The sequence below is a fragment of the Nematolebias whitei genome, chromosome 13, assembly GCF_014905685.2.
Source record: "Nematolebias whitei isolate Nwh7 chromosome 13, NemWhi1, whole genome shotgun sequence".
NCBI classification, from domain to species: Eukaryota; Metazoa; Chordata; class Actinopteri; order Cyprinodontiformes; family Rivulidae; genus Nematolebias; species Nematolebias whitei.
Genome location: NC_056510.1, coordinates 47,128,695 through 47,154,130, shown reverse-complemented (window position 1 = coordinate 47,154,130; position 25,436 = coordinate 47,128,695).

Here is a 25,436-nt window from a genome sequence, read left to right as displayed (position 1 = left end):
GATTATACCTTATTGATACCAAATGATTTGTGTTAAAATTGTTTCTTTCTAGGAATAATTAATAACTATTAATTATTAACTAACTCATGTTTATGTGTTCTTAATTGATCAATCTTATTATAATTGTGTTTCAGTTCAGCTGAAGCCACCCTGCCCCCTCCTGCAGCTGTGGCCTTCTATAGTCAACCCACATGAAGTGGAGCGAAATTATGTACACAGGGTCCCAGCTACATCCAACAATAAAATGTATAAGAAAAACAGTAATAACATCCAAGATATGAACTAAGAAAACCATCAACTAAATATACACTAAGCACTCATAACATAAAACATTGAACATCAGCACAAACATGAACATGAGTCTGTGAGCAGATGTGCACGCATGAACACATCAACATTAAAACAGATCAGCAGCAACATGATGTGATTTTTCACAGTGATTATTCTAGTTAGAGATTCATGAGTCTAACAGCCTTAGGGTAGAAGCTGTTCCTCAGTCTAGTGGTTCTACACTTAATGCCAGTGGTCACTCTTTCAAGGATGAAGATGTGCACATCCTGGACAGAGAGGAACGATGGTTTGAGAGAGGAGTAAAGGAGGCCATCTTTGTGAAAAGAAACCGTCCATTGTTAAACAGGGTTGGAGGCCTACGTGTTCAACTGTCCCCCTCTTACAATGCTGTGATTGCTAGTATCACTCAGCCCTCTGTGAATAGTAAACAGCCATCAGTGTGCTAATGATCCATTGTTAGGCTGATGGTCCTTCTTGAGCATGTGATCAGCTGGTTTTGGTTGTCAGCAGAAAAACTGGTTGATCCACTCTGAGAAGGTGCTATTTAAGAGACTGAGCTGAATACAGCACCTCAGACTGAGGAAGTCTCTCGGATGAGAGACAAATCGTTTCTACATTTTTTTGTTGTTTTGCTTTGTTTTGTTTTTTTTGAATGTCCAGAGGACCAGATTTAACTTTTTTGGAAAAAGAACAACAGATAGAAAAGCATCATCATCCCTTGTGTTGATAGAGTATCAGAGAAACTCAGAATGATTTTCAACATACACAGCATCCCAGTACATTTCATACCCAACAGGACTCTCAGACAGAGGCTGGTCTTCTTTATGTTTTTTTTTTTTTTTCCAAAAGCTGGTCTTTTTATTTTCATTACTTCCAGCAAGCTAATGGACGGCAGCTCCCTCCGGCTTCTCTGCAGTTTTTTTTATCATCAAATTGACCCGTTTTTCGAACCAGACTAAAGTTGGTCCCCCTTCCAACTGAATTCGGTGTTCAGTGACTCAGAGAGCCAGAAGGGACCGTCCAAAAAATATATTTTGGTTCAGGACCGTCCGCTCCCACCCCACCGGTCACTCTGAGTGCATCCTGTCGGCCAGGTGACCCCTCGAGCTGGGGAGTCGTTGCACGAAGGTCCGGTGTTTTTTCTCTCTCTCTCTGCACCCCAACAAACTTCTCATCTGGACCTTTGTGGTTCTAACTAGTTCTGACGAGAATCGCCACGTGGTATTTCAATTCAATTCAATTCAGTTTATTTATATAGCGCCAAATCACAACAAAGTTGTCTCAGGGCGCTTTACAGGAACATTCACATACATAAATGCCAATTAGTAAATTTCTCTATCTAAGGAATCCAGCAGACAAGTTGAATCTTGGCTTTGTTGCAGTCTCCCATCCTGAGCAAGCACAGGGGCGACAGTGGAAAGAAAATCTCCTTTTTAAAAGGAAGAAACCTCCAGCAGAACCAGGCTCAGGACAAGCGGCCATCTGCTTTGACCGGCTGGTTGAGAGGACAGGAAGGAGAGACAGATGAATATAGAATGGTAGGTCCAGGTGCATCTGAAAGACAAAAACAAAACACGTTAAGGATATAAAAACTAATTACAAATACAAAACAGGTTGAGCAGAGTAAGTAAAGACAGTAGTAGAGTGAAAATTGTGGTCAGTTTGTCCTCCAGCAGTCTAAGCCTATAGCAGCATAACTAAGGGACAGCTCAGGAAACCCAAGCCGACCCTAACTATAGGATTTAGCAAAAAAGAAAGTCTTAAGCCTAGTTTTAAAACTGGATAATGTGTCAGCCTCACGGACAGAGATTGTAAGTTGGTTCCACAAGAGAGGAGCCTGATAACTGAAGGATCTACCTCCCCTTCTGTTTTTGTAAATTCTAGGAACCACAAGTAAACCTGCAGTCTGAGAGCAAAGTGCTCTGTTAGGAAAATATGGAACAACAAGATCTGCAATATAAGATGAAGCCAGGTTGTTGAGAGCTTTGCAGGTTAGAAGTAAGATTTTGAATTCTATTCTGGATTTGACAGGGAGCCAATGGAGAGAAGCTAATAGTGGAGAAATGTGATCTCTCCTACTAACTCCGGTTAAGACTCTGGCAGCAGCATTTTGGATCAACTGAAGACGTTTTAAAGAAGTATTTGGACACCCAGATAATAAATCATTGCAATAGTCCAGTCTAGACGTGACAAATGCGTGGACCAGTTTTTCTGCATTATTTTTAGATAAGATGTTTCTAATTTTAGTGATATTACGCAGGTGGAAGAAGGAGGTTCTAGTAACGTTTTTAATGTGGGGGATAAAAGACATGTCCTGATCAAAAATAACACCAAGATTTTTAACATTGGAGCTGGAGGACAGATTAATGCATCTAAGGAGGGAGAAAGACTGAAACATTCATTCCTAAGGTGCTCAGATCCAAAAACCAAAACCTCAGTTTTGTCTGTGTTCAACAGGAGAAAATTAATAGTCATCCAGGTTTTTATGTCTTTAAGACATGCTTGTAGTCTAAGTAGCTGATTGGATTCATTGGGTTTAATGGACAAATATAACTGTGTATCATCAGCATAACAATGGAAATGTATCCCATGCTGTTTAATAACTTTACCTAATGGAAGCACATTTAAAGTAAAGAGTATTGGTCCAAGCACTGAGTCCTGAGGAACTCCATCACTAACTTTGGTGTATGAAGAAGATTTATTATTTACATTTACAAACTGGAATCTATCAGGTAGATATGATTTAAACCATTTTAGAGCCGTTCCTGTAATTCCAATATCATATTCAAGCCTCTGTAGTAAAATATTGTGATCAACTGTATCAAATGCAGCACTGAGGTCTAACAGGACCAGTATAGACACAAGTCCATTGTCTGAGGCCATGAGAATATCATTAGTGACTTTTACTAGTGCTGTTTCTGTGCTATGATGAGCTCTAAACCCTGACTGAAACTCTTCAAACAGATTATTTCTTTGTAGATGTTCACGCAACTGACCTGCAACTATTTTCTCTAGAATTTTTGAGATGAAAGTTACATTAGATATATGTCTATAGTTGGCCAGAATTTCTGAATCAAGATCAGACTTCTTAAGTAAAGGTTTAATTACAGCAATCTTAAAGCTCTGTGGTACATAACCATTCATTAAAGACAATTTAAGTAGATCCAAAATGTGGACATTAATTAGGGGAAATACCTCTTTAAACAGTCTGGTTGGGATGGGATCTAGCAGGCATGTGGATGGTTTGGATGAGGTTATTAGTTTTGACAATTCAGAGCTCAACAGGACAAAAACTGTCCAAACATAAATCAGGCTCTAGTGACATTTTTAAAGTTGTCTCATTTGACAGGGGACTAGAGATAGTAGAAGGAAGGATGGTTTGAATTTTCTCTCTAATTGAAATAATTTTATTTATAAAGAATCTCATGAAGTCATCACTACTTATAGTTGTAGAGATACATGGTTCAACAGAAATGGGACTTTTAATTAGTCTAGCAATAGTACTAAACAGAAACCTGTAAGGACGGTACTTTTCTGTGGCCCGGTTTGTGTCTGTTTCCCTCGTGCTTCCTCATTAGTTTCCATTGTTGCCACCTGTGTCTCGTCCCAGCTGTTTGTCATCATGTCTCGTCTTCTCCCAGTATTTAAGCTGTCCTATTCTGTCTTGTTCTTGTCGGGTCGTCTTCGTTGGTACTCTCCCTTGGGTCTCCTGAGTCTTGTCCTGAGTCTTTCCCTGAGTCTTCCTGGTCCCTCGAGTTCCCCGTGTCTCTCTTGTCGCCTGAGTTCCCCGTGCCTAGTTCATGTAAGTTTTGCTGCTCCGTCAGCTTGTTTATTTTGTACTTTTTACCTTTGCCTCCTTCCTTATTCATGTAAGTTTTGCTGCCCCGTCAGCTTGTTTATTTTGTACTTTTATTTACCATTAAAACCCTATTTTTGTATTTCTGCCGAGTTGAGTCCCTGTTCTGCACTCTGGGTTCGCTCCTAACCGCAAACCATGACAAAACCTAGGGTTATTTTTATTCTCCTCTATTAAAGATGAGTAACATAAAGTTCTAGCTTTATGGAGAGCTTTTTTATATGTTAACAGACTATCTTTCCAAGTTAAATAAAATTCTTCAACATTAGTAGAGCGCCATTTTCTCTCCTGGTTTCTAGATGCTGCTTTAAAGTACGTAACTCAGAATTGAACCAAGGAGCCAGTTTCCTCTGATTGATTACTTTCTGGTTTTTGCTGGTTTTCTGCTGGACTGGCCCTCGTGGTGTCTTCATTGGTGTAGGGAAGTGTACCTGTGTCCCCAGAACTGGACCAAAACCGAACCGAGTTGTCTGTGGGGGACTTCGTTTTAACAGAGCCGGTCTCAGATTCAGTGAGCAGCCCGTTACTTTTAACGAAGGACGGTCCACCTCCGTAGAATCGCTGTGTTTGCCTGGAGGAGACGCTCCGATGCTTTGAAGCGCCGCTGGAACCGGACCAGAGCAGAACAGGGCCAGGGACAAATTCAGCCTCTTCACCTCTCGTGCTTTGAAACGCTGGAACCGGACTGGAGCAGAACTGGGCCAGGGACGACTTCAGCCTCTTCGCCTCTCATGCTGTGGAGCGCCGGAGCCGAACTAGAGCAGAACCGGACCGGACTAGTGACGACTTCAGCCTCTCCGGCCAGTCTCATCAATTTCACCGGGGAATGTCCTGTTGTGCTGTCGGATGCAGAGGTGACGTGCAGGGAAGAGGAGGTACAGCGCAGTGTGGTGTTCAAGAGAAATTCGGAGTTTGCATCAGAGTTGCTGCAGGCCTCCATCCAAACTCACCTGGATAATAATTATTTTTATTCTGCATCATACTGTTGCCCCTTGTTGACCTGAAACGAGCTAGGATCATGCCTTTCATTTCAGGAGGATTTTCTGGCAGCTCGCTCTGCCATTTGCTGCGAATTATCTGTTTCTGCCAGTTGGTTTTGGACCCAGCTTCTGTTCCTCATGGGAACATCCATCCATCTTCGCATTGGGGCCGGAGCCCCCCTCAGCCCAACTCAAACTGCAGTTGGGCCACCTAGTCGGATTTGTTTGCTCATTTAATTTGTGACGCTTTATGGTTTGAGACTTTTCTGTACCATTCATATTATTGTCATTATTTTCAGATCTCAGACTATCTGGAGTCACTGAATCTTGTTAATACACCTGGATCTGCCCATCACTGCAACTTTCACTGTTTTTGGGTTCTGAATGATCGCATCTTCATTAATGTTTCTCATGGTTCGATTATGGGGGCTAAGTGTCACACTGTTAACTCCTGTAATTACATATCAGTCACGAAAAACTCAAGAAAATGTTTGATAATACTGTTGTTACTGCTCTCAGGGATTCAGCTCAACCCTGGACCCCCCACTAATTATAGCACACCAAATTACTTTAAAAACATGCCTGGGCTTCATTTTCTGCATGTAAACGCACGTAGCCTTCTGAGAAAACTTGATGCCTTGAAAATTCTGGTCAGTTCTTCTGGGGCAGATGTGATCTTCATCTCTGAAACTTGGCTCAACTAATCTGTACTGAATAATGACCTGGTAATCAGTGGATTTAACATCTACCACTGTGATCGTCAAAAAGGGAGGTGGAGTCACTATTCACATCAGAGATTCTCTGGTTTCTAGTCTTGTGTCTTCTAAAACAATTCCAAACCAAATTGATGCTTTAGCTGTAAACATCACTTTGAATGGAGGCCAGCTCTTATCTGTAGTGGGTTGTTATCATCCCCACTCAGCAACACCTGAGGCTCTGTCCTCCCTAATTGAATTCCTTGGAAATTTAAAATTCAAAGAGATTTTTTTGGTGGGAGATTTCAACATTGACTGGGATAAGTCAACCCCCCTCTATGATAAATTCAACAGGTGTTTTACAGACCTCCCGGATACCATAAACAGTTTTTAAATGAACTCTCTGACTTTTTAACTGGTATTCTGTTCCAATATGATTGGGTTTTGATTTTACGAGACTTTAATATCCATGTGTGCTGCCCTGATAAACCATTAGCTCAGGACTTTCTAGACCTCATCCAGTCCTTTAACTTTGTTCAGAGTGTTGTTGGTCCGACTCACCAGCAGGTCCACACTCTTGACTTAGTTTTAACGCATGGTTTGTCTGTTTCTGATTTAGAAATTGGTGACACTGTTTGTTCCGACCACAAACCGGTTTCATTCAACACCTCTTTGATTTGTGAACCTGCACCCCCCCCCCCCCCCCCCACCCACACACACACCCAAGCCCTGTATGATTTTTAACCCTTCCACTGCCACACTCTTCTCTTCCATCTTTGCTAGTAATTCTGTTTCAGACTCTGAACTCTCTGCGTGTCTTACTACAAAGGAGTTGCTTTCTCAGCCTCAAGAGGCATGTATACAGATCCTGGACTCAGTCGCCCCATTAAAGCTCAGGAACTGAAAATGCACGCCCCACCCTTGAGTAAATGAGACTACAAGAGAGGCAAGACGCTTGTGCAGGAGAGCTGAACGTCGATGGAAAAAAGATAAACTTCAGGTGTCTTTTGAGATGTTAAAAACATGTTGGAAAGCCTATCAGATCACCGTTAAACAGGAGAAAAACAAATATTTCTCAAAAATAATCAACTCAAACAGCCACAACCCCTGTGTTCTTTTCAACACCATTAACACCATTCTAAACGTGCCTCAGTCTGCCACCATTGAGGCCTCTGTTGACACCTGTAATAAGTTTGTCAGGCATTTTGTTGAAAAGGTTGAGTCGATTAGATCATCACTTCCACACTCCACAGCCGACCCTTCTGTCTGTGTCCCCTGCTCAGCAGTCTTCAGTCACTTTGACCCCATCTCACTCTCATTTTTAAATGAGGTCGTTGGTCACATGAAACCCTCAGGCTCCCCTGCTGATCCCATCCCTGCTGCATTTTTTAAACAGGTTCTACCGTCAACTGGACCCTCTGTTCTTGCCATTATTAACAGCAGTTTGGCTACAGGTGTGGTTCCTGATATTTTAAAACATGCAGTGGTAACTCCATTAATTAAAAAAACCCGGACTTGACCCTGCAGCTTGTTCAAACTTCAGGCCAATCTCAAAACTTCCATTTCTTTCTAAAATCTTGGAGAAAATAGTTTTTAGTCAACTAACCAAGTTTTTGAATGTAAATGGAATTTTTGAGATTTTTCAGTCAGGATTTAAACAACTACACAGCACTGAGACAGCTTTAGTAAGGGTCTGTGATGACATTCTGCTAGCAAATGACTCTGGTCAGTCTGTGATCCTGGTACTCCTCGACCTTACCGCTGCATTTGACACTGTTGATCACATCATCCTTATTTCACGGCTAGAACACTGGGTTGGGATTACAGGGGTGGCACTAGAATGGTTCTGTTCGTATCTGGGTGACAGGAGTATCAAGATCGGTATAACGTTGACCCCCAATTGGCAGACCAAGAGAAGTAAGGACACGGAAACAAGTCAAAAGGTACGTGATAATTTATTTACAGGTGTAGAATAAAAACTCGAGCAGCTGAAAGGGAAGATGGAGAGATGGTGAGTATAATCATCCTCATGGCAGGTTTGTTGATTTGATTTGTAGGATTAGGTTGATCTTACTTTGTTGTTTGTAGAAGGAGACTGACGAGGAGAAGGAGGAAGATGGTTGGATGAGAGAGGAGCAGGTTGACCCAGACGGAACGAAGGATGAAGTGGAGGATGGAGGAACACCGTGAATCCACAGGAGCGTAATCCAGTGGTGAGAGAGGTCCTGGAGAGAACCTGATGAGCCAAGCCGTGAAAGGTCCAATGGCAGAAGATGTCCCAGCACAGGAGAGGTGCCAGGCAGCTGCTTAAGTAGCAGTCCTCCCAGACAGGCAGCAGGTGAGTGGAGTTGAGCTGATTAACTGTGGAGGGAAGGTGAACAGACAGACAAACAAAAACCCCAGAACCCCACAGTGCCCCCTCCTCAAGGATCGGCTCTTGACGATCGAAGTCGTTTCTCAGGGTGGGCCCTGAAAAACGAAGTGATGAGGCCGGGGTCCAAGATCCGAGCACGAGGAACCCAGGAGCGTTCCTCGGGGCCGTAGCCCTCCCAGTCCACCAAGTACTGGACACCCCGACCCCTGCGCCGCACATCCAGGAGACGGCGGACAGTAAAGGCGGGTGCATCATCAATAAGACGGGGGGGCGGAGGGAGGTTGGCAGGAGGGTGAAGGTCGCTATTAGTGACGGGCTTGATGAAAGAGACATGAAAAGTGGGATGGACCTTCATGGAAGGCGGGAGCTGAAGCTTAACTGCCGACCTATTTATGATTGCAGTAATGGGAAAAGGTCCAATAAACCTAGGGGAAAGCTTCCTAGGACTGTCCTTGATGTTAATGTCTCTTGTCGAAAGCCATACCTTCTGACCCACCTTGTAGTTGGGAGCTGCAGAACGGTGTCGGTCAGCGAACCGTTGGTTCTGGTCCGATGTCCTGCCCAATGCTGCTCTGGTCTGACGCCAAACACGGCGACAGCGCCTGATATGTTGGTGGACGGACGGAACGCCCACATCAACCTCTTGTGATGGGAAGAGCGGGGGAGAAAAACCCATGGCTGCCTCAAAGGGTGACCGCCCGGTGGCGGCCGAAGTCTGGGAATTGTGGGCGTACTCAATCCAAGGCAGATGCTGTGACCAAGATGAAGGGTTAGATTCCACAACACACCTGAGAGCAGCTTCCAGTGCTTGGTTGCAGCGTTCAGTCTGGCCGTTGGACTGCGGATGATGCCCCGAAGTGAGGCTGACGTTGGCTCCCAAGGCTCGACAAAAATCCCGCCAGACCTGGGAGATGAACTGAGGCCCCCGGTCTGAAACAATGTCCTACGGGATGCCATGGAGGCGGAAAACGTGGTCCGTGATCACCTGGGCAGTCTCAAAAGCAGAAGGAAGTTTTGAGAGGGGAATGAAATGAACAGATTTTGAGAAACGATCGACAATGGTACAAATGACAGAATTACCATTGGAGACCGGGAGACCAGTGACGAAGTCCAGGGCGATGTGTGACCAAGGGCGGTTGGGGACGGGGAGAGGGAGGAGAAGTCCAGCTGGAGGTTGGTTAGAATGTTTATTCCGGGCGCACGTGGGGCAAGCCGAAATAAACTCCTTGACATCTTTGTTTAAGGTCGGCCACCAGAAGGACGCCTTGACCAGATGTAGCATGCGTCGGACACCAGGGTGACATGAGAACCTTGCTGTGTACAGCCAATGTAGAACCCTACTCACCATGGCGGTGGGGACGAATAGTCGTCCAGGAGGTCCGGTGCCAGGGTCAGGTTCTGTTCATTGTGCCTCTAAAATGTCAGTTTCGATGGGCCAGGTTATAGCACCCACCTTGCAGGAGGATGGAAGGATGGCCTCCGGGGTGTCAGAGTCCTCAGTCATGGAGAATTGCCTGGAAAGGGCGTCAGGCTTGACGTTGCGGGACCCTGGAATGTATGTAATAGAAAAGTGGAAACGAGCAAAAAATAGTGACCACCTGGCTTGTCGTGCATTGAGACGTTTTGCTCCTTGGAGATATGCAAGGTTCTTGTGATCTGTCCATATGATGAAGGGGAGCTCAGATCCCTCCAACCAATGTCTCCATTTCTCCAGGGCCATTTTGATTGCTAATAGCTCACGGTCACCTACATCGTAGTTAGCCTCAGCTGGGGACAGGCGATGGGAAAAAAAGGCACAGGGATGGAGCTTACCGTCGTCTAGTGATTTCTGGGACAGTACGGCCCCGACCCCTGCGTCTGAAGCATCAACCTCCACAATGAATTGTCTGGAGGTATCAGGGTGAGACAGGATGGGAGCTGTGGAGAAGAGACATTTCAGATTGTCGAAGGCCTTCTCGGCTTCATCAGTCCAACAAAATTGCCTAAGAGTAGAGGTGAGTTGGGTTAAGGGTGCTGCCACTTTACTATAATTCTTAATAAACCGTCTGTAAAAATTGGCGAAACCCAGGAACCGCTACAGTTGTTTCCTGTTGGTAGGAGTAGGCCATTCCACTACAGCCTTAATCTTCTCTGGGTCAGACCTTACCTGTCCTCTCTCAAAGATAAAGCCCAAGAAGGTGACGGAGGTTTGGTGGAATTTACATTTCTCAGCTTTTACGAAAAGTTGGTTCTCCAATAGTCGTTGTAGGACGGCTTTGACATGTTGAGTGTGTTGGGTCTTGTCTTTGGAGTAGATGAGGATGTCATCAAGATAAACGAAGACAAACACCTGAAGAAAATCACAAAGAACATCATTGACAAGGGCCTGGAAAACTGCTGGGGCATTGGTCAACCCGAATGGCATGACCAGGTATTCGAAATGCCCCAAAGGGGTCTTAAAAGCAGTCTTCCACTCGTCTCCTTCGCGGATGCGGACGAGATGGTAGGCGTTACGGAGATCGAGTTTAGTAAAAATGGCGGCACCTTGAAGCTGTTCGTATACGGAGTCGATGAGAGGCAGTGGATATTTATTTTTAACGGTGATCTGGTTAAGACCCCTATAGTCAATGCAAGGGCGTAGGGACTTGTCTTTTTTGGAGACAAAAAAGAACCCTGCTCCAACGGGGGATGTAGAAGGACGGATAATACCAGATCTTAAAGACTCCTCTATGTATTCTTTCATGACAGTCTTTTCAGGCCCAGAAAGGTTATACAACCTGCTAGTCGGTAGAGGAGCCCCAGCAAGCAAATCAATGGCGCAATCATATGGCCTGTGTCTAGGTAAAGATAGAGCTTTACGTTTGCTAAAAACAGGAGCTAGAGAATGATACATGGGCGGTATATTTGTAAGATCGATCTCCTCCCTCTCCTGGGAAGGAGGTAGACTGGGAGAGATAGCTGAATGCAGGCATGTAAAAGAGCATTCCTCTCCCCATCGGTCTATTCTATTTTCTGCCCAGTTTATCAGGGGGTTGTGAGTTTTTAACCAAGGATAACCTAGTATGAGTTGTGAATTTGGTGAATTAAAAACAAAAAATTCACCCATCTCTCTATGATTACCCGAGACCACAAAACAGATCTTTTCAGTTTTTAATGAAATGGTTGAAATACTTTGACCAGGGATGGCAGAAACTGAAAGCGAGGAATCCAGGGTGGTCGTAGGGATCTTTAGTTTCTCCACAATGTCCTTGCTGATCAGGCTCTGTTCAGCACCTGAGTCAATCAGTGCCTGCACAGGGAAATTCACAGAATTAATGCAGAGAATCACAGGTAGCATGAGACTTTTATCAGGAGAAACAGAAGACGAACCCACTAGTATCTCATTACCTACTGGCGGGCGTTTGGCGTTTGACAGTAATCTACAAGTTTTCACTGCATGACCTTGTTTCCCACAGTACATGCATGCTCCTGCCTCGCGGCGGCGCTGACGCTCCTCGGTAGTGATTTTAGTCTTCCCAATCTGCATCGGCTCGGCCTCTACCAGTGACTCAGGAGTTGAGAGGGCGGAACTTCTGTGGACAAGAGGCTCACGGGAATTGAAGTCCTCCTCCAGGAGACTCTCGCAAACTCTGTTGTCAATGCGGATGGCTAAGGAGATTAACTCATCCAGGTCAGATGGAATGTTGCCAATCAATAGTTTGTCCTTTATCTGTGGGTTAAGAGCTCTTATGAAAGCACTACGGAGAGCCTTCTCCCCCCATCCGGACTCTTCCGCAAGAATGCGGAAGTGGATAGCGAGCTTGGCCATTGTCTTCGTTCCCTGACTTAAGGAAAACAGTTTCTGTGCAGCTTCTTCTTGTTGCAGAGGGTGGTCAAACGCTAGCAAAAAATCTTTGGAGAAACTGGAGAAAGACATGTTATCAACTGAGCGTCGTCGGAGGTAGGCTTGTGCCCATTGTAAGGCCTCTCCTTTAAGCGCTCCCACCACGTAGGTGATACGGGCAAAGTCCGAGGCTTAGGTGATGGGGGCGCGTTTAAATGCTAGTTCACATTGAAGCATAAAACCTCCACATTTGCGTGTGTTACCTTCAAATAGCTCTGAAGGTCGAATGTCTGGTTCCTTTGTAATCTCCCCATTTGGTCTTGTTAGAAAACTGGAGGGACGAGGTTGCGTAGCTATCTCCTTCTGTAGAGAGCTCACCATGCCACCCAATTCAAGGAGGTTGCTTTGGGTGGTTTGCTGCTGAGTTATGATTTGCTGTAATATTGAAGTTAAATTGTTCATTTGTGGACTTGACTGAGCCCTTACTTCCTCAGTCTTGCCTGGGGGGTCCACTGGCTGGGACATACTATCAAGATCGGTATAACGTTGACCCCCAATTGGCAGACCAAGAGAAGTAAGGACACGGAAACGAGTCAAAAGGTACGTGATAATTTATTTACAGGTGTAGAAGAAAAACTCGAGCAGCTGAAAGGGAAGATGGAGAGATGGTGAGTATAATCATCCTCATGGCATGTTTGTTGATTTGATTTGTAGGATTAGGTTGATCTTACTTTGTTGTTTGTAGAAGGAGACTGACGAGGAGGAGGAGGAAGATGGTTGGATGAGAGAGGAGCAGGTTGACCCAGACGGAACGAAGGATGAAGTGGAGGATGGAGGAACACCGTGAATCCACAGGAGCGTAATCCAGTGGTGAGAGAGGTCCTGGAGAGAACCTGATGAGCCAAGCCGTGAAAGGTCCAATGGCAGAAGATGTCCCAGCACTGGAGAGGTGCCAGGCAGCTGCTTAAGTAGCAGTCCTCCCAGACAGGCAGCAGGTGAGTGGAGTTGAGCTGATTAACTGTGGAGGGAAGGTGAACAGACAGACAAACAAAAACCCCAGAACCCCACAAGGAGTTTCTGTGTTAAATTTGACAATCATTTTTCTGCTTCTGTCCCTCTTTCCTGTGGGGTCCCACAAGGCTCCATTCTTGGACCCCTTCTGTTCTCATTGTATCTGCTCCCCTTGGGGTCAATCCTGAGGAAACATGGTATTTCGTTTCACTGTTATGCCGATTATTCTCAGATTTATCTGCCTTTAAAACCAAACAGTTCCTGCTCCATCCACCCATTGCTAAAATGTCTTGATGACATCAAGACTTGGATGGCTGCAAACTTCTTGAGTTTTAATGATCAGAAGACTGAGGTCATTGTGTTTAACTCTACCACTGTCACTGATCCTGTAAACCTGCACTCCCTTCAGCCTCATCTAAAGCAGTCGGTTACCAATCTCGGGGTAGTGTTAGACTCAGACTTTAAGTTTAATAAACAAATCAACTCTGTTCTACAAAAAAGCTTCTTTCAGCTAAGGCAAATAGCAAAGCGTAAGTCCGTTCTGTCCAGATCCGACCTTGAAAAACTAGTCCATGCATTTATTACAACCTGGCTGGACTACTGTAACTCACTTCATGTTGGGGTTACTCAGGCTTCACTTTCACGTCTCCAGCTCGTACAAAATGCTGCAACTCGGCTACTAACAGGAACTCGCAGGTTTGAGCACATTACTCCAGTTTTGTCCTCTCTTCACTGGCTTCCTGTACGTGTCAGAGTTGATTTTAATATTCTCCTGCTGACATTCAAGTGCATTAACGGCCTTGCGCCATAATACCTCTCCAACCTTCTTCAGCCTTATGCTCCTTCTTGGGCTTTGAGATCATCAGACCAGCTGCTTTTGGCCGTACCAAAAACCAGGCTGAAGCTCAGAGGAGATCGAGCATTTTCAGTCGTGGGCCCTAAACTTTGGAACAATCTGCCCATCAACATTCGACAGGCCACCTCAGTCTCTGCTTTTAAATCTCTCCTAAAAACACACCTATACTCATTGACATTTAACATAGGGTGATCGGATTTAGATCTAGTTCTTCATTGCCAACATTGCCAACAATTACTAACTGTAAATGTCAAAAGTGTTAGTTTTTGCTTTTGTTATTATTCCTATTCCTATTTAACACAAGGTCATCAGATCTGATTTAGTATTTCATTGTTTCTGACTGAGTTTATGCTTTTTGTTATTATTTCTTTGACTTTTGACACAACGTGATCTGATTTAGTATTTCATTGTTTCTAATTATGTTTTCGGTTTTATATTTTTATTCCATGTGCTAGAAATATATCTTGTTACATTTTATTTGACATTGTGTTAATTTTGTTAAGGACTTTGGTAAAAGTTTCTGTTTTAAATGTGCTCTATAAATAAATTTGACTTGACTTGAATGTTGCCTGTCTCTCAATCTAACCCAACTGATCGACTCTCCCACTAGAACAAACAAAAACCGTCCTGAAAAATCTTCCATCTTAGACCTGTTTCTAACAAATATGCCTCACAAATTCCCTGGTACAAGTGCATTCACTGACATTTTGAGTGATCATTGTGTGACAGCGACTGTCAGAGATATTAAACTTCTACGTTCTAAGCCCAGATTAATTCAAAAAAGGGATCTGAAACGTTTTTGTGAACAGTCATTGCTCTGGGATCTGTCTCACTTTGACTGGCATCGTATTCTATTAATTGATGATGTGAACTCCGCTTGGAACTATTTCATAATAGTTTCGTTTACTTTGTGAACAAACATGCTCCTTTGCATCAGTTCAGAATAAAGGGACGAGACAGTCCCTGGTTTACTCTAGAGCTACCTGACCTCCTGCACAAGAGAGATCATCTTTGGGCCGCAGCGAGAAAATCTGTCTCAGATACTGATTGGTTGAGTTTTTGACAGATGATGAATAAATGCAGGCAGCACAGTGGCGCAACTGGTAGAGCTGCTGCCTCTCAGCGAGCAGGTCCCTGGTTCAAACCCCGGTCCAGGGGCCTTTCTGGGTGGAGTTTGCATGTTCTCTCTGTGCATTCGTGGGTTTTCTCCGGGTGCTCCGGTTTCCTCCCACAGACCAAAAACATGTATGTTAGGCTGATTGGTAACTCTAAATTGTCCCTAGGTGTGAGTGAGAGAGTGAATGGTTGTTTGTCTCGTTTGTCTCTATGTGGCCCTGTGATGGACTTGCGACCTGTCCAGGGTGTCCCCCGCCCCTCGCACAGTGATTGCTGGACATGGGCACCAGCGACCCCGTGACCCAAAATGGAATAAGCGGGTAAAGATAATGGATGGATGGATGGATGAATAAATGTACAACTGCCATCAAAGCCGCAAAACATAACTATTTCTTATCTCAGACCTCCAAAAATCTAAATGAGCCTAATAGATTCTGGAAAACCATCAAATCTCCCTCAGGCACCCCCCAATCATCTGACCTCCCATCACAACTTCTCGTTAACTCTGCTCCTGTGTAAAATAACCCCAAGATCCTGAACTGTTTCACCAAACATTTTGTTGCTTCTAGTTCTTTATTTGACACAGTTACTAATGGAAAATCCGCCACTTCACTTAATAATCAAACTTCTACAAATCAAATCCCTCCTACATGTCAGTCCTCAGTTAATCACACCTTCTCTTTTTCTCCATTCTCAGTCAGTGAGGTAAATAAACTGTTAAAAGATCTTGATCCTAAAAGGTCTGCAGGTCCAGATGAACTTCCACCTTATTTCTTAAGGCTGGCTGCTCATATCATCACAGTCCCTATGACCCACATCTTTAATCTCTCCATAAGCCAAAACTCCATTCCAGATGCTTGGAAAACAGCCTTTGTTCTTCCTTTGCTGAAGGGAGGAGACCCCACCTCACTGAACAACTATCGACCAATCTCTAAACTGCATTTTAGCCAAGGTTCTAGAAAAACTGATAAACTCTCAAATCAAATATTACCTGGGCTCATTTAACATCTTACCTCCACATCAATCTGGTTTCAGGAAACAACACAGCACAACCACTGCTTCACTGAAGGTTCTTAATGACATTGTTGAAGCACTGGATGCTAAGGATTATTGTGCTGCACTTTTCTTAGACCCGTCTAAAGCTTTTGACACTGTGGATTATAACATCTTGTGTCATAAGCTCTCAGAAATCGGTTTCTCAGATCACACCATTGGTTGGTTCACAAAACTATCTCTCAGACCGGAGGCAATGTGTTCAGCATAATGGTACTTCCTCCAGTTATTTAACAGTCAACACTGGTGTACCACAAGGCTCAGTCTTAGGAACCACCCTCTTTACAATCTGCATCAGTGGTGGGATGTAACTAAGTACAAATACTTCGTTACTGTACTTATGTACATTTTTTGTGTATCTGTACTTTTCTTAAGTAGAGTTAAATGTGGGTACTTTATACTTTTACTTCACTACATTTTACATCAAGTATCTGTACTTTCTACTACACTACATTACCTATAACATGTTGCATTACAAGTTACATTCATGTTGAGGATTTTTGATTTGTTTGTTACTTTGAAAGTAACCAATGGTGAGAGGGGAGCTGGTCCATTGAATCACTGCAAAGTGGGCAGGTAACGTTAGGCCTGCATTCAAGAAGAGCTGGGCCAATGACATATATTCTAGTACAAAGTACAAAGTATATACAGGTCTTTCTCAAAAAATTAGCATATTGTGATAAAGGTCATTATTTTCCATAATGTAATGATAAAAATTAAACTTTTATATATTTCAGATTCATTGCACACCAACTGAAATATTTCAGGTCTTTAATTGTTTTAATACTGATGATTATGGCATACAGCTCATGAAAACCCAAAATGCCTGTCCCAAAAATTAGCATATCATGAAAAGGTTCTCTAAACAAGCTATTAACCTAACCATCTGAATCAACGACGTAACTCTAAACACCTGCAAAAGATTCCTGAGGCTTTTAAAAACTCCCAGCCTTGTTCATTACTCAAAACCGCAATCATGGGTAAGACTGCCGACCTGACTGCTCTCCAGAAGGCCATCATTGACACCCTCAAGCAAGAGGGTAAGACACAGAAAGAAATTGCTGAACGAATAGGCTGTTCCCAGAGTGCTGTATCAAGGCACCTCATTGGGAAGTCTGTGGGAAGGGAAAAGTGTGGCAGAAAACGCTGCACAACGAGAAGAGGTGACCGGTCCCTGAGGAAGATTGTGGAGAAGGGCCTATTCCAGACCTTGGGGGACCTGCGGAAGCAATGGACTGAGTCTGGAGTAGAAACATCTAGAGCCACCGTGCACAGGCATGTGCAGGAAATGGGCTATAGGTGCCGCATTCCCCAGGTCAAGCCACTTTTGAACCAGAAACAGCGGCAGAAGCGCCTGACCTGGGCTACAGAGAAGCAGCACTGGACTGTTGCTCAGTGGTCCAAAGTACTTTTTTCGGATGAAAGCAAATTTTGCATGTCGTTCGGAAATCAAGGTGCCAGAGTCTGGAGGAAGACTGGGGAGAAGGAAATGCAAAAATGCCAGAAGTCCAGTGTGAAGCACCCAACGTCAGTGATGGTCTGGGGTGCCATGTCAGCTGCTGGTGTTGATCCACTGTGTTTTATCAAGGGCAGGGTCAATGCAGCTAGCTATCAGGAGATTTTGGAGCACTTCATGCTTCCATCTGCTTGAAAAGCTTTATGGAGATGAAGATTTCATTTTTCAGCACGACCTGGCACCTGCTCACAGTGCCAAAACCACTGGTAAATGGTTTACTGACCATGGTATTACTGTGCTCAATTGGCCTGCCAACTCTCCTGACCTGAACCCCATAGAGAACCTGTGGGATATTGTGAAGAGAAAGTTGAGAGACGCAAGACCCAACACTCTGGATGAGCTTAAGGCCGCTATCGAAGCATCCTGGGCCTCCATAACACCTCAGCAGTGCCACAGGCTGATTGCCTCCATGCCACACCGCATTGAAGCAGTCATTCATGCAAAAGGATTCCCGACCAAGTATTGAGTGCATAACTGAACATGATTATTTGAAGGTTGGCGTTTTTTGTATTAAAAACACTTGTCTTTCATTGGTGGGATGAAATATGCTAATTTTTTGGGACAGGCATTTTGGGTTTTCATGAGCTGTATGCCATAATCATCAGTATTAAAACAATTAAAAACCTGAAATATTTCAGTTGGTGTGCAATGAATCTGAAATATATGAAAGTTTCATTTTTATCATTACATTATGGAAAATAATGACCTTTATCACAATATGCTAATATTTTTAGAAGGACCTGTACAGCGTGCGCTCTCAGGACATTATTACCTGCAGTGTTCCCTCAGTGAGGACTGAACTAGACAAAACGGCCTTCTCCTACTCCGCTCCTGTTTCCTGGAATATCTTACAAACAGATTTGAAGCTCTCGACCTTGACCTCTCTAAGTGGCTTTAAGAATCTGTTGAACTCTGGCAGAGACCAATGCAGACATGGTCCTGTTTTTAGTTTTCTAAATTTGCTTTAGAATCTAGCTGTTTTTTGTTACTTTTCTTTTTTTAGCCATCCTATTTGTTAAAAAAAATCTGTATGAGTTTTTATAACAGATTATTGTTGTCGCTGTTGTCCATTGTTGTCATTACTCTTTATTGAAATCAGGTCTCTCTTGTAAATGAGTCCTCAAGGCTCAATGGGATTTACCTGTAGAAATACAGGTTGAATGAATCGTCCACCCTAAGGACAAAACACCCATACACAAACTAAGAGGGGTGGTGGATCAGTGCAGCGAGGAATGTCCAGATCTCTATATTGGAGAAACCAAACAGTTACTTCACAAACGCATGGCTCAACAGAGGAGAGCCACCTCCTCAAGACACAGCTGTTCACTTGCACCTCAAGGATAAGGGACACACATTTGAGGACCAAAATGTCCACATTTTGGAACAAGAAGACATGGTTCGAGAGGAGGGTGTAGTGAACTAGGCCTCCGACAAAAATCTGTCTTCCTCCATCCATCTTCCTTTAAACTTATCCATTCCTTCCTTTAAACTTTTTATTTTGCCAGTAATCTAGATGCCTTCAGAAATGATCTGTCTTGTTAGTAAAGCGTGCCAAGTTTTTATTAATCAGAACCAGATCAGCAAATCAACGTGTGCATGTTTTGAAGTTAAATTTTGATTCTGTTACATAAATGACTGCATTTATTCTGATGGGTCAAAGAAAAATGGCGTCTCATGCCACTGATTAAACTATCCTCACAGTTAGCTCGGTCACATGGCGTTAATTTAACTCGAAAAAGAAATAATCCGTTGTATTTAAATAATTAATTTTCTTCGTGCTTGTACTAGCTTTAAGAATAATTAATTAGTAGGGAAGCAACAGTTAAGCTGTCCCCCACATTCACTACATTTGGTGGCCCGTAAGGTTTCTAAAGATATGAATTTTGTGTGACCCGAGATCTGTGTTATTGTGGAATAACGCTCATGTTGGCATAAAAAAGTCCAAGTTTTGACCTTGAACGGACATGATTTACGGCTGTGGTGTTCAGAAAGCTGCAATTACGTCAATGTGTTCATTTTAAAGCTGAAATTGTCAATCTGTTTGTGTAACTAAGTTGTAAGCGGAGAGAAAGACGCTTCATTCTGTTTAAAACTCTTTCATGACCAGGAGGTTCTTCTGTCCGACCCGGTTCTGATTCTTGGACTCGAACGAGTCGTGTTTTAAATGGGAAGACGCTGCCTGTGAAACTGAGCGCCGTCTCAGAAGCTGCTCCGACGCTGATTTGTTACGTTCACAGTAAAATTGTACAATTTTTGAAGTTTTAATGGGCGATAATTTGACCGGACTGTTGATGCTAACTGCTAGCTTAAAGCGAGTACACACGAGCTGTGATTGGTTGAGAACCGCTGTTTGGGTCGTTCTGATTTGCTGAGAAGCTGATGACGTATCGTGTACGCCCACTCACTCTGTCGTCGGTGCGTAAAGCCCACCTCCGACGTTCACGTGTCTGTAAAGTCACGTGACCCCGGAAATGAAGCTCGTTTTAACAGAGTCCTCCTTTGTGTTTAACACTAGGACTCCCAGCATTTTCAAATGACTCCTTCTTCTACCAGAGACTGCCAAATGGCAGTTGGAGTAATTTGCATCCCATTAGACCACCTTTTGTTGTGTACAGGTAATGCTGTCCCAGGCAAATGCTTAACGGGGGGGATGGGTGATAGTGTGAACGATGTTGATACTCAGATGGAGAAGAAAAAACCCTTGATTGTATCCACCTCCAAGTGGATAAAAAGTCACATCAAAACATATATTTCACTTACTCCGTTTTCTGAGAAGCAAAGATGGCAAAGGTTTACAGTGCACAGCAGGCTTTGGATATGATTCGGAACCATGTTCTAAGCTTTTTTATTGTTTTCTATTGTATGGGTGTACACATGTTTATGTTTTTTTTTTTTCATTTTTACTTTATTTTACTTTATTACTATTCGCACCTTATGTCGAAGCAAATTCCTAGTTTGTGAACCTCATTCATTGACATGGCAATAATAAACTGATTCTGATTCTGATGTCAACCCCTGTGACTCCGAGGGAGAAGAAATTAACCTTGAGCTGAGTTCTGACTGAAATTTCTTCTGGTAAGATTTCCTAAAGTTCCTAATTTCCTACATTTGTTTGCCGGTTATGCCTATTGTGGTTTTGGAAGAGACGCACTGCAAAAAGTACCATCTTGATAAGTTAAAATCGCTCAAGAATATGTATTTTGACCTAAAACAAGACAAATGGCTTGATGAGATGTTTTTACTTAGGGTTTTATGAATGTTTTAGTTAAAAATGTATTTTTTTCAAGTAGCTGAGGGTTTTTTGTATAAATTTATGTAAAAAATATCTTAAGCTACTGGCAAATTTTTAAAAGACAAAATTACTTTAAAAAGGTTTAAAAAATCAGAGCTATTTTGACTAAACAATATGCCACTTTTTTCCCATTCATTTAGTTTATTCATTAATTTTCATTAAAAACAAAGCAAATTTATGTACAAGAAAAATATATACAACTGAAGAAAGAAAATAAATGAAAGGCAGCAGAAAGAAAAAAGAATTTTAGTATCTGCTCCATCACACCATCAAATCAACACAAAAAATTTAATCTCCATGTAACAAAACAAAAAAAATAATAATTATTATTATTTTTGCAATGTGAAAAAAATCCTACATTAGTACAAAGGAGGCATAGATGAGATGTTTTGGAATTACAATTCAAATATTATGTTTGTGTCAGTTTCACATTATTTCAACCTTTCACTAATCAAATCTCAAACATATGGTCCTGTAGATAAGGAGAATTCACCACCTCCAGAAAAGAGAGGACGCATGGAGACACACGAGTGGCTCACAGAGATGGCAAAAGATGGCAGTGTGGTGTGAAGAACAGATCGGAAGACCTCTGCGTCACAGCCCAATTGAATGTCATCCCACGGATGGAGAACCAACTGCTTTAGCCAGAAGAAAAGTGTCAAGTCGCTTACAGAGTTTCCTCTGTTTCAACTCTCTGGAAATGCTTTGGACCATACAGGAGTGGACTGTCCAGCATGCATGCCAGTCACAGCATGAAAACTTGTTCATAGCCCTCCCTGAACTAATGGCATTCATTGCAATCCTCATCCTGCGAGGGATTGTTCGCCTTCCAGCGGTGCATGACACATGGTCTGCAACACTGGGAGTGCCCTCCATCAGCAAGATTAGGGCTTTTGTTATCATATTGTTGCATGCCTATTTTATTTTATATTTTATTACATGCGTACTTAGATTTATATAAAATATTTTGGACATCCGCTGTGAGAAGCAAAGTAAAATTTCATTGTACATGGAAACAGGGTAACATGTGTCTTAAATGTGCATATAACAATAAAGCTTTTAATTTTGAATCTAAATTTCTGGTAACGTTGATTTTTTATTTTTTTGTGGGGGGTTCTTCAAACCATAATAATTACAGGAGTTACATTGAAGTTCCTTTGGACCAACTTGTTGCTGAGTAGAGTGTCTTTAGAGTTACTTCTTGCAAATGTAATGGCCTCATTTACATAACAATGGAAGCAAGCGGGCTGAATTTGAATGAATTTCAATTTGAATTCTTTCTAAAGTCAAGTTCAAACCTGCCAAATGGCAGTTCCTTGGGATTTAAAGGTATAACTGCCAAATGGCAAAGGTTTGGGAGTTCTAGTGTTAAAAAAGCTGTATAAAGCCCTGACACTTGTTCCTAAACTCATGAGTACATGCAGAAAGGCGTGCTTGTTAAGCGACGCGACGCTTAAGCTTTAAATCCGTCCATAAATGCTGATTTGAACCATATTTGACCGTGTGCTACATGTAGCTAACGGCTAACAACCGGATGTCAACAGGACAGTTCACAGGAAGTCGTCAGACTCCTACCGGTAAAAGTAAGCTTACACCGTCACCTGCTGTTGAAAAGGAGTATAACAGTTTTCCAGAAAGAAAGCTGTGCATTCGCCTTTCATTTAAAACATTTTTTTTTTCTGTTAATCAGAGCCTGGTTTATGGGTACTGTTAAATAGCAGATTCTGGTAAATTAAACTGCTTAAAGAGCGTTTAAAACTACAAGTTGCTGTCAGACTTTTTAGAAAAATTCTAGGTTTATTAATTTTAAGTGCATTGGAGTACACTGAAATAGCCTGGTTCTTGTACCTGTTAAAAATAAGCATATTAAGTAACACTGCCAGAAGGAGGCATTTACTTAGAATATTCATGAAAGGGGTAAAACCTAAAAACAGGTGCCAATTTATTGAAAAGTTGGCTTATAACAGTACTGTTGATGGAACCACAGAGCTAAATAGTGTGTAAATCTTGCTGCTCACCTAAATAAAATAGTTTACCTGTTAAAAACTCTAAGATTGCAACTGTTTAACCAGATAGGTTGCTGAACAGTGGATAACCATGGCAGATTTAAAAGAAGCTGATGATCCATGTGATAAAAAGGACTGGCTGGAGACTGCCCTAAAGAGGCTGATCACAGAATCCTTACATCCATATGGTGAACAGGTGGACAGCATGAACTCAAAAGAGTTATTGGAGGAGCTGAAGGAAGTTGCAGAAAGTGTGACTTCCACAGCCATAAAAAAAGTCAGGCTATGAACAACTAGCTAAAATAGCACTCTTGCTGAAGGCTAAATTTTATATTGAGGCCATCAGGGCAGAAGACCTTGCAATAAGGTTGAACAGCGAGACAGAGGAGTATCTAAAACTCATGGCACAGTTTAAATTTGATGAGACCTGGGAGGATAAATTGAAACGTGAAGAAGAGCTCTCACAAGCTCAGCTGTTATCAAAAGCAGACTCATATGAGGAGAAGCTACGTGAAGGAGGGATTAAGTACCAAGCACTGTGTTCAGACAATGATGCTATGCAACAACGGTTGCAGCTCACATCAAAATCTCTGGACGAGTGCAGATAAAGTAGGTTTGATCAGGCTCACTTCAGCCAGGACTGTGTTTTCCTTCATAGAGCGTCAACCTGATGCCACACAAAAGGATTACCGCCTGTTATGTGCTGCTCTTATGAAAGAGTATACCCCTTGCGTGGGACCTGGCGGATATCCAGCCGCCGACAAGGTCATGCAAGGTAAAAATGAGCGCCCCAGGGCATATTATTCCAGAATCTTGCGGGCTTATTTTGGTTACATGAACGAAACCGGCATGGAGGAGGAGGAAGCGTTTAAGTTCGTTTTCAGCAAAAATCTCCACCTTGACATAAGAATGTCAGTGCAGATGATGGCTAATTTCAAAGAGAAAACCATCAGTGAGATAAAAAATTGTGCTGTGAATGTCTTTGAAGCCCGTTCACAGGCCAAAACACCCTTTGAGGTGTTCCCAGGTGAGAGGATTCCTGCCCAGTCATTAGAATTGGAAGGGACGAGAGCTTCAGCTCCCCCTCCCCCTCCCAAAAAAGGCGAGAGGAAACAAGGTTTCCCAGCAGCCAAACCACAACAGGTGAGTGCCCCCTGGTCCAGACAAGATCCAAAATGGTTTCCCAAGAAACCAGAGGATGAACGAATGTACCAGAAGGGGGGCGAACGCCCTAAGGGTAAAAAGTATGGCACCAAAGGTGACCCATACAACCAGGGATCCCACTGGGAACCCCACAGGAGGGGACCTGCTCCCCCTCCACGTCAGCCTGAACAGCCTGAGATGAAAAAGAAACAGCAGCTGGTCCAGAAAGAGAGCCCCAGACCTCTGAGCTCGGATGAGACAGAGAGTGTGCGTCGGTTCTTGGAAATGTTGAAAGGTGTTGCCACGGACAAACAACCTGATGCGTTGTGTGGCAATATCATTGCTGATAAGTCAGAGCACACAGACAACACCGTTACTGCTGTCACAGAAAGTCACCAGGACGTTGTTGTTGTATACTCTGACAGGCCCTCACCAGAAAAAGGGGGGGGGGTACAATCACACGTCACCGACGGTGACCCGTCACAAACTGAAAACTTAGAAACAGCAACAGCTGTGCTAACGGTTCAGATAAATCAGGGTGACACAAACAACAACGTTGCCGCTGTCACGGACAGCCACCAGGACCTTGTTGTTACAAACAATGAGAGCCCCTCATCACACAGAGAGTGGGTGATCTCATACATCAATGACAGAGGCCCATCAAAAACCGAACTCTCAGGAGGAGCAGCGAGTGCTTTGACAGGCTTTGTGTACTGTACATTTTTTCCTGACACGTCAGACCACATAAGATCCATTGAGATCACACTTAGTCTGGCTCACTTATCCACGTGCTAGACTGTGCTCCCAGATGTGAAGGCGGAGCCTAGGCCCTATATATTTGTAAAGTAATGTGTCATCCGGCCCTTCCAGTCCAGGATCTCGTGTCATTTATCGGAGAGGCCAACGCTGTAAAACTGTAACCTTTTCCTACCTTGATTTAATACAACTGGCAAAACTTAATTCATGTTTCCTTGATATATTGAGATAGAGTGAGTTGCTACTTCTGAAGGAGGTCAGAGCCGGGAGCCGCGTGAGCTGGAAGCAGACATGGGGTCCGAGATGAGGCCTGAGGCCCACAGCTAGCAACAGCTAGCTGCAGCAGCTTGGGGTTTGCAGCAGCTCATGTTGCAACAAGAGGAGGAGATCTCAGATTTCAACTTTCAAAAACTTATAATGCAGCTTAGGACTGATACCTAGCCAGTTTCCCACCTATCAGGAATGTCATCCATGTGACCAGTGTGGCCCATCTGTGACTTAAGCCTGGTATCCACAGGTCTGGTTCTTGTTGTAGCCTGTTGTGTCCGGTTCTAGTGGGACCTCTATTTTTATGTCTCCACTTTGCCTATAGTTCCCGTTTAGTGGGCGGATTGTTCACCTCTAGTGGGCGGATTATTAATATCAACGCACCTTACCAGCTGGTGGCGGTAGTGCTACATTAAGCTCTT